Source organism: Myotis nattereri (assembly GCF_964212035.1).
Source record: "Myotis nattereri genome assembly, chromosome: 8".
Lineage (NCBI taxonomy): Eukaryota > Metazoa > Chordata > Mammalia > Chiroptera > Vespertilionidae > Myotis > Myotis nattereri.
Window position 1 is genome coordinate 23,105,317 of NC_138083.1, and position 10,405 is coordinate 23,115,721.

Below are 10,405 nucleotides of genomic sequence, written 5' to 3' on the forward strand. Positions count from 1 at the left end.
GCACTGAAAGGTCGCAGGTTCTATTCCTGGTCGCAGGTTCTATTCTTTGATTGCAGGTTTGCTTCCATGTTCCCAGTCAGGGCATGTGAGGAAGTCAGTAAGTCCCTGATGACATTGATGTTTCTTTCTTCTTCACCCACTCCCCGTCCCTTCCACTCTTTCAGAAAAGCAATGGAAAAAAATTCCCTTGGGCGAGGATTAACAAAAAAAAAATCTATCTGGTAGATGACAATTTTTTATCTCTACATTACTTGTTTTTAAAACAGTTTTTAAAAAAATCATTTTTATAATAACAGCTAACACTTGTGTTGTTAAGTCAAAACCTCAAAAAAATCTTATTAAAATGTATTGCCTCCTTATTTATTCAGTATATCAGGTTTCTTCTCTAGCCACCTCAAACTGACATTGATGAATGTTGCTTTTGCCTGATATGTCATCTCCAAATGCTACTTGGTGGTTTACAATAACAAAAGTGAGAGAGCGTTGCTTAATATGAGGTCTTGAATAAAAGGTGAATGAAAGATTATAACAAATGCCTTGTATTTTGGAATATAGGACATTTATTGAGTGCCTACTGTGAGCTGTCAATGAGCTAGGTTCTGGGGATGCAATGATAACCAAGACAGCACATGGTTCCTGCTCTTGACTTCTTGGCCTCCCTTTTCTTTCTTTCTTTCTTTCTTTCTTTCTTTCTTTCTTTCTTTCTTTCTTTCTTTCTTTCTTTTTTTTTTAAATATATAGTTTATTGATTTTTTACAGAGAGGAAGGGAGAGGGATAGAGAGTTAAAAACATCAATGAGAGAGAAACATCGATTAGCTGCCTCCTGCACACCCCCTACTGGGGATGTGCCCACAACCAAGGTACATGCCCTTGACCGGAATTGAACCTGGGACCCTTCAGTTCCCAGGCTGATGCTCTAATCGGTGAGCTAAACCAGCCAGGGCAGCCTCCCTTTTCTTATGATCTCACATTAGTTCTGTAGGTCTGGGGGATGACTTACTATTCCAGTGCCAACTTTTGGCTCTCCTCTTTGGCTCTGTTCTGTGCTTGACTTTGGACTGCATCTATCTTCAGTATTCCAGGTGACCTCCTGACCCAGTTAAGATCCACTTCCTCAGTTTATTTTGTTCATTAGGGTGGGAAGAGATCAAACAAAGAACTTGTATGCATATATGCATAACCCATGGACACAGACAATAGTGTGGTGAAGGTCTGGGGGAATAGGGCAGAAGGTGAGGGTGGGCCAGAAGGGGTCAATGGAGAAAATAAGGGGACATATGTAATACTTCCAACAATAAAGATTTTAAAAGTTAAACAAATAATAAAAAAAATAGAATACACACATACACAAAGATCCACTTCCTGGTTCTTTCCACAGCATGGGGACACACAGTTGGCTTCCTTCCTTCCTGGATTTGTCTAGACTCTAGCAAAAGGGACTGAGATCTTCATGAAGAAAGATTTGATGAACGTTTGTGATTAGGTGTGATTTCAAGGAAGAAGAAAATGAAAAGTATCTGCAAGGAGCATTAAAGTATTGTTAATAGGAAGAAGGAATCAGGAGAGCTGCTTATGGGGGTGAGACAATGGGTATGTCTGGGTCATGCTAAGCTGGAGGTGGAGATTGCACTCAGAAGTGGGACTGTTTGCTGGGCAGTCAGGGATGCAGAAGGAGAGAAAGGCTCTGGCTGAAGTAGAGGGTCTGCGAGTCAGCCATTGTGAGGCACAGTTTAAGCCATGGTTGAATGTGGTAAAGTACCAGTTATAAAGAAAGGTCAGTGGGCTTGGGACAGGATTTGGAGACTTATTTCTTTAAAGAGCACCACAGAGGAAGAGGCATGAGTCAACGGTACCCAAAGTGACTTCAGAAACCTGAGTTAGCCTGCCCACAAAATGAGAGGATGGCTGAGTTATATGGGTGCATGTCATTCAAGGCCATCCTGTGAGAACCAACAGGAGGTTTTCCCTTTGTCCTTTCCTGGCCCATATCCATTGCTGAACTCCATATGTGGCCAAAACAAGCAGAGCAACTCCCCCAGAATTCATGGGAATGTTCTGCTTAAACTTAAGGCTCTGAGGCAAACCTGTACTGGCATAACAGACTCTCTACCTACATGCAAACAAAACCTTAAGTTGAGTGCTCAGTCTGGGACCTGTGTAACTAGTTTCCCCCCTGTGACGTGTTCTCTAAGATAGCTATAACACAAAGAAGAAACTTTCAACACTATCCAACAGCCCAAATGAATATCTACTTTACTCTCTCTCTCATATAACTTTATTTTATTTTTAAATTTAATGTACTTTTATTTGGCAGGGCGGAAATGAGATACCTTTACAGAGAATAAAGTTATCTGGAAATATACAGGTCTTTCTGAATAGATGAAAAGTGACTCATTTACCACATTCCTTTACTTAAAATTGAAGTTAGTCATGCCTCATGGGAAGGATTTCTTAGACTAGGGTTGGATAGTTATTTTAAAAATATGAGAATTGGCCCTATTACAGTAAATGAAGCATACAATTTTGCTTAATAAGTTTGTTGGCTCAGGCCAACACAGCATGGCTATGTGTAATGCATTGTCTTTCTTTGTTCTACCTTTTTTATTTACAGCCTTGAAAATGAAGAGCTCCTGAGCCACCTTGCCCAGAGGGCCGGGTCATTTGGGGCACTGTGACACCCTGGGGTTGGCTTACTTCCTGCATTCCTGTCACATGTGGAAATAAACAGCGTTGGGGCATGCTGGGAGGACCCACTTTACAAATTACTCTTGCATTCAAACCAGCAGATCTTTTACCGGCTGCCTATTTTGCACTGTCCTAGGATGATATGAATGGGGATATGTAATCAATAAATCCAGTCCCATTTTCCTAGAATCGATAGGATAATGGTCTATGGGGGCAGGGGAGGAGGGTAGTGAGTGTAAATGACCCTAACATAGGGCAAAAAGTAAAAGTCCTCAGAATGACCCAAATGGAGGGATCATTATCTCATTAGATGGTCAGGGCTAGCCTCCTGAAAAAAAAGTGGACTTTGAGGCCAGTCTTGATGGAGAGGAAGAGCATAAAGGTGGAGAGTGCTTGCAGAGGAGAGAGACTGCCTGGGTTCAAATCCAGGCACTTTCATTTGCTGACTCTACGACCTTGCCCTTAAATGACTCAAAGTAAAATGGAGCTAATAAGGATTGTTTTGAAAACTAATTCAGATAATATATGCAAAGTACCTGCCATACAATGAGCAACCATTAATTGTTATGATTTTCATTAAATCTGAATAGAGGTGATAGATGAAACTGTTAAAATGGATGATGTCACTTTTAGAAAAATATTTGGAAAAGAAGAGAAAGAGTATGTATAGAGCCTTGGCCAATGCTTACACATAGGAAGAAATGGGAGAATGGGGGTCCAGTAGGAAAGAGCAAGTGTGAGAGATGAGGAAGAAATGGGAGGTTAAAGAGGACAGAGTGGTGGGGGTTGAGATACTGACCTTGAGAAAGGTCATCATATATGGGGACTCAGACAAGAAAACCTGAGCAAGTGATGCTGAACCCCTTCTTTACAGCATACACAAAAATTAACTCAAAACAGATCCTAGACCTCCGTGTGAAAGCTAAAACTGTAAAACTCTCCGAAAAAAGTTTAGGAGTAAATGTTTCCAACCTTAAGTTAGGCAAAACCTTCTCAGATATGATACCAAAAGTGCAAATGACAAAACAGATAAGTTGTACTTCATCCAATTTAGAAGTTTTTGTGCTTCAAAGGATACTATTAAGAAAGTGAAAAAACAACTAACAGTATTAGAGAAAATATTTGCAAATCATCTATCTGATAAGGGTTTAGTATCGAGTATATGAAAAGAACACAGTTCAATAATAAAAATCAATCCAATTAAAATATAGGCAAAGAATCCAAATATGTATCAATGGCCAAGGTATACACATGAACTCTCTCTCTCTCTCTCTCTCTCTCTCTCTCTCTCTCTCTCTCTCTCTCTCTCGTATTCCTAATGGTAGCTAAAATTTAAAGCAGCTCTTTCCCCAGTAGAATTCTCCACTTTTACTCTAAAATGTTTGAGTGTCTTATTGGTTTAAAAGTTACCATTTATTTACCTTCTAAAATACTTTGGAATGTCATTAGATAATGGTTGAAGCCATACAAATAGTGCAACACCAAAGCTCATGGAAGTGAAGTGGTATAAGAATGATGAGAGTACACAGCTATATCTTATTTGAAAGGGTATTTACTAGTAATGTCTTTAAGTTGTCTGGGCATTTAAAAAAAATGAGTGTTTTAACCCCATCCTTATGTCATTATGCTCTATGAAACTCAGATATTTCACTGCTGATGTAATTAGTCATTCACCTATAGGCAGACACTAGAATATGATGCTCCACCTGATACACTCCAGGTGGAAACCTCCTACCTTGGAGATTCCAGTAGGATAGCTGGAGTAGAAGAAACTGAGTGTCTCAGCCAACTCAAGTTGTTCAGACTGCTGAGATGACTAATATATGACAACTTCAATTAAAATTTATATTTTTAATATTGCCTTAAAACTCCAACATCACATCTACCTAAAAGATCTTTTTGGTGTTGTTATTCCTATTTCAACACTAAACCAAGCCTTGTTGAGTGTCTGTGTGAGCAAATGTTCTGCTGGGAGACAGGATGTTCTCATAGATGGACTACAGCTGACAAATGGTATCAGAGATATGATCAGGGTACTGTGGGAACTGGGAGGAAGATGCATTTAACACTAGCTGGAAGACATAGGGAGCTTTCATGAATGAGAAGACAGTTGACCAAAGGCAAGAAGTATAAGGGCAATAGGAATGCACAGAAAGAAAGATCTAGGTAGACTCAGAGCATCCAAGGAGATGTTCATCAACCTTTCTCTTGGGCCACTGCAATCACTTCCTGGATGGCCTCTTTACTCCATCCTGACTCCCCAGATCTGAAGTTGCTAAATAGCTTTATCTCTAGCTCTAACATCCAAGCATCATTTATAACAGCTTTCCCAGTGCTTCCTCGAGATAGTCACCAACAAAAGGGTTTTGGAAAGGCTACCTAGCTCTGCATCTCTTGGGTGTTCTTCACAGTGTACATCAGTGGTTCTCAACCTTCCTAATGCCGCGACCCTTTCATACAGTTCCTCATGTTGTGGTGACCCCAAACCATAAAATTATTTTCATTGCTACTTCATAACTGTAATTTTGCTACTGTTATGAATCGTAATGTAAATATCTGATATGCAGGATGTATTTTCATTGTTACAAATTGAACATAATTAAAGCATAGTGATTAATCACAAAAACAATATGTAATTATATATGTGTTTTCCGATGGTCTTAGGCAACCCCGTGAAAGGGTCGTTCGACCCCCAAAGGGGTCGCGACCCACAGGTTGAGAACCGCTGGTGTACATGCTCTAGAATGTGAGAGCTAGGGGAGACATCTTTCTTGTTCATCACAGTATCTCCATGCCAACACGCAGTTTCTGAATAAATATTTGTGATTGACTCAGCTTATTGAATATTATTAAAATGCTGAAGTGAAATTCCACATAACTTTGGGAACCCAGCACATGTATCAAATGTATTTATCACCTTTCATATAAACTTGGCTATACCATGACTAAACTCTATTTGGGAAGTGTTGGTTTTCATCATAAAATTACTTATATTATTTGCCTGCTTAATATTCACTATTTGAGACCCAGCACTGGCTTTATGTGATTAAAAATCCAGGCTAGGTGTTCTCACTGCACAACACTGTCATTACACTTACCAGATTGTATTACAATGATATTTTAAAAAGACAAGTCATTTGATAAAAGGACAGAAAATAAAAGATCACTTGCAGGAATAATAGCTTTCATTATCTCTCACACAGGCCTTTCAAATATTTCAAATATTTAAACCCTGTTGTCCAGTGTGACAAAGACTGGCTGTTCTTCAAACCCATTTCCCTTTCCTCTTTCTCTCAGCTGGACTACATTTCCCATAAACCTAGCAGACAGATGTGGTCAAGTTACTGAGTTCTACCAATGTGAAAGGGGTAGAAGAGAAATGTGCCATGTCCATGCCTGGCCCATAAAAGCCTCTCTCATGATCCATCACTTTCTCTCTTTCCCCTGTTGCCATCTGAATGCTGATGGCCAAGATGGTCTTGGAAGCCACATATGAGGGATTGCAAAGCTTTTGTTAGTCTAGTTCCCTGAATAACTGTGTAGAGCACCTCCCCTCAACTTCCTATCACTGCCAATTAGATTTAATATGAGTGAGAAATAAACTTCCATTTGGTGCCTTTTTTATTATGACATCTAGTATTACTTTAATGAATACGTACTATAGGAATTTTGTTAAAATACATTTATTTCTAACCCTCACTTAGATGCATTTGAAAGAAATCTGGGAACCATGTTACCTTCCCAAGGCAATGTATCAGGACATGTCTGGGCTGACTGACCAAAATTCAAACTTATATCTGGGGAAACTTATTCCAGAAAATTAACTGAATATAAGGTTAAATTATTGAATTATTGAGCATCTTTGCATGTTAGGCAGTACCAATGGGGGAAAATCATATTACAAGGTTTAGGTTTTAGTGACCACCTAAGTCAGAGAGAAAGAGAGAAAGGGAGGAGAGGGAGAGAGAGAGAGAGAGAGAGAGAGAGAGAGAGAGAGAGAGAGAGAGAGAGAGAGATGGAACTGTGAGGGGACTTGTTCTTTTTTTAAAATATATTTTTATTGATTTTTTACAGAGAGGAGGGGAGAGGGATAGAGAGTTAGAAACATTGATGAGAGAGAAACATCGATGAGCTGCCTCCTGCACACTCCCTACTGGTTATGTGCTCACAACTAAGGTACATGCCCTTGACCAGAATCGAACCTGGGACCCTTGAGTCTGCATGCTCTATCCACTGAGCCAAACCAGTTAGGGCAGGACTTGTTCTTTATATATTAGCTACTCCAACCCTTTCTTTCTATCAGTAAATCAGTAAACAAGTTCAGTTCCTGAGAGGTTAAGTTGGTTTCCAACTGTCTTGGCTTTTCTCTTCACCACCTGACAAATTAATAAGTCAGAAAGAACAGCCCATGAAGAGAGCCACAGGCTTCCACAGGACACACCCACCCTGAGAAGTGAAGGATTCACAGAAAGGGCAAATTTGCTTGAAGGGGTCTAAACAGAGTCCCCAGCAGAGTGCCAATGACTGCTGTAGAAATGAATGAATGAACAAACAAATGAGAGAGAGAGAGAGAGAGAGAGAGAGAGAGAGAGAGAGAGAGGAGAGAGAGAAACCTCAGACTGGGAAAGGTTGGGAGAGGAGGTGAGGGCCTTCTCAGACAGGAGGACCAACATAGGCACTTGCTAGCAAGATAAAACAAGAGGAACAGAACCTTACATGGACCTCATCTGTTACCTAGTTGGAGATGAGATGTACAAAGTCCACTGTAATGAAATAGGCCCTCTATGGGTAAGCCAGACTTTCTGTTTCAGATCGCAGTGAAAGAACAATGCACCTTCTTTGGGATGCCCCCTTATGAGAACCGCTGGAGAAATGCAGAATAGAAAGATGTGTAGGATCCTAGGATCCTACCTGCGGTTGACAATGAGGGTGGAGGCTCTAATGTCAATTAGACAGAATTTAACTCTGGAACAAAGTGGCTGTCTCACCACCTTGCAACCATTGCATTATTCTGATCTTATTTGCGATCAGCTGACTCACTTGAGGATCACAGAGCTTTTATTAAGTTATCCTGGTAAATGAGAGAAAACAATGCATCAGGGTTTAATATCACTGAGAATAACTACCACTTACTATCTCCCTGATCAGTTATAATGAGGCATGTGAAAACACTGCTTATCTCTGAGGTGCTCAAAGCTTTTGTGGCCATGATCTTATTTATTTAGGTAATATTCCTAAGAGGTAGGTGATGAATAGCTGTAATAGAATTAGAAGTACCTTCACTTCATAAAAGAGACACAGGGCATTAAGCAACTTCCCCAAGGTTATAAAGCGGGAAAAAGCAGGGCTAAGTTGAATTTTCCAACTCCACAGCACCAGAGCTAAAGCAGGAAAGCTTGAAGTTAGATCTCTTAAACATGACAGATTGGAACAGATTTCAGAAATCAAATAGCCAGGGGCTGAATCTTTCTCCTTTCCAAGTGGGTACTGGTGGCAGCAAACACTTCATGGGAAGGCTGACTACCATGTGCATGGACCTGTGCTGGGCCCTGGAAGGAGCATTTGGGTAGTCTCTCTTATAGCTCCCATCCTCATAGAGTTCACAAGATAATGGGGAGATCAAATGTGTATACAAAAATACAACGTTTTGGACTGGACAGCAAGAAGTATTCTGTGGCAATATCTAATCAAGTGGATTGCAGTGGTAAAAAAATAAACAAGAAGTTTGGTAAGTCATTCCATATGTATACACTTGTTCTTTTATTCAACAAACACATCTTGAGCACTTACTCCATGCCAGTAGCTGTGCTAGGTCCAGGTGTCACAGTGGTGCCTAAGAGGGACACAGCTCCTGTCCTCATGACAATCATGGGCTATATGCATGCTATTCAATACACTAATCCCCAGCCACACACGGCCTTTATATTTAAACTTAAATAATTGAAATTAAATGAATGTAGAGATTTAGATCCTCAATTGCACTAGCTAGATTTTAACTGTTTAATAACCATAGAGGGCTGATGGCTACATTACTGAGACAGATATATAGCATTTTTGAGGTTCTGTTGACTTAGGTCAGCAAATTGTGGTGCACAGGCCAGATCTTGCACACCACCCACTTTCGTAAATGAAGTTTCATTGGAACACAGATGCATCCTTTTGTTTATATATTGTCTATGGCTGCTTTTACACTATAATTGCAGAGTTGAATAATTGTGACAGAGGTTGCATAGTCTACAGAGCTAAAAATATTTGCTATCTGGTCCTTTACAGAAAAAGTTTGCCAACCCCTGGTCTAGATGGAAATACAGGTTCAAGCAAACACAAAAAAGAAAGTGATGCATACGTAAAGGTGCTGTGAAGTGGGTAGGACAGAGATCTGACCCAATTCAGGAAGAGACAAAAGGCCTCCCTAAAGAAGATGGTACAGTTGCTAAAATGATATTGGAATAATCTTAGGAGTTTACCAGGTACATTGTTCCCAGCAGCAGAAATAGCCTGAGGACCTGCAGGAAAGGGATGGGATATGTGTGTGTTAGGGATAGTGAGGGGACAGGCATGGCTGAATGTCAGTTCCAGGAAGGGACTCCCTTCATGTTGGCCATTGCTAGTACTCTAGTACCTAGAATAGCATCTGATATGAAGTAGGTATCGACTACCACTAGTACATTCTGATGAATGATTGAATAGGCTAAGTTAGGAGGTTATACAAAGCTTATAAGCCAAGTTTTGGATTGTAGCACTGATCCTAATAAGGGAAGCCACTGATGAGTTTTAAGCCAATGGTGGTTTAAAATTCTGATCAGATATGTGTTTTCAAAGGGCCTTTGCAAGGTTGTGTGGAGACTGTGTCTTCCAGGAGCACCCTCATTCAATGTTTCACAGTGATTCGTGGTTGTGTAGTTGGTGATTTTAAAGTCTCTACCATATCCATTGTAGAAGATTTGATGAAGCGACTGTGTTCAGCTGATTTTGAAATTTTGAACCTACAACCAAAACTCACAAAGAAAGAGCCTCCTGAACTGCAAGAGAATGAACCAACATCAGAGGCATGTTTTGACAATACAGCTAATGACTCATAGGTGAGTTATAACAAGGGTGGGGTTCCTGGAAACCCACAAAATGTGGTTCTGAGAGTCACTTGGCTGAACTCAGTGGATTAAACTTGGATTGCAAACAATCATTTTTCTCATAAAGTCAAATTGAAACTATTTCTTTTTGCACCTCAATGATCCTGAACCCCACCCAAAACTTCCTACTCCCTGAAGCTAAACCAAACAGTGCCTGCCATTCAATAACACAAAAAAGCAGAAAATCTTTCTACTCAGAAAGAGAGAAACTGGCTAAGGATTCAGTTGTTGTTCCTTCTTTTTGTTTATTAGGATTTTGCACATACCTATTCTTTTTTTAAAATCTATTTGTACTGACTTCAGAGAAGAAGGAAGAGGGAGAGAGAGGTAGAAACATCAATGATGAGGAAGAATCATAGATTGACTGCCTCCTGCACGCTGCACACTGGGGATTGAGCCCACAACCTGGGCATATGCCCTAACCAGGAATGAACCAAGACCTCCTGGTTCATAGGTCAATGCTCAACCACTGAGCAACACTGCACATAACTCTTCTTGCTTCTCTCCCGACTCCTTCCTGCCTGCCACCCTGTAAAAGCACACACCTTTATGTATGTTATGAGCAGCCTAAGAGCCTATCACCTGGTTT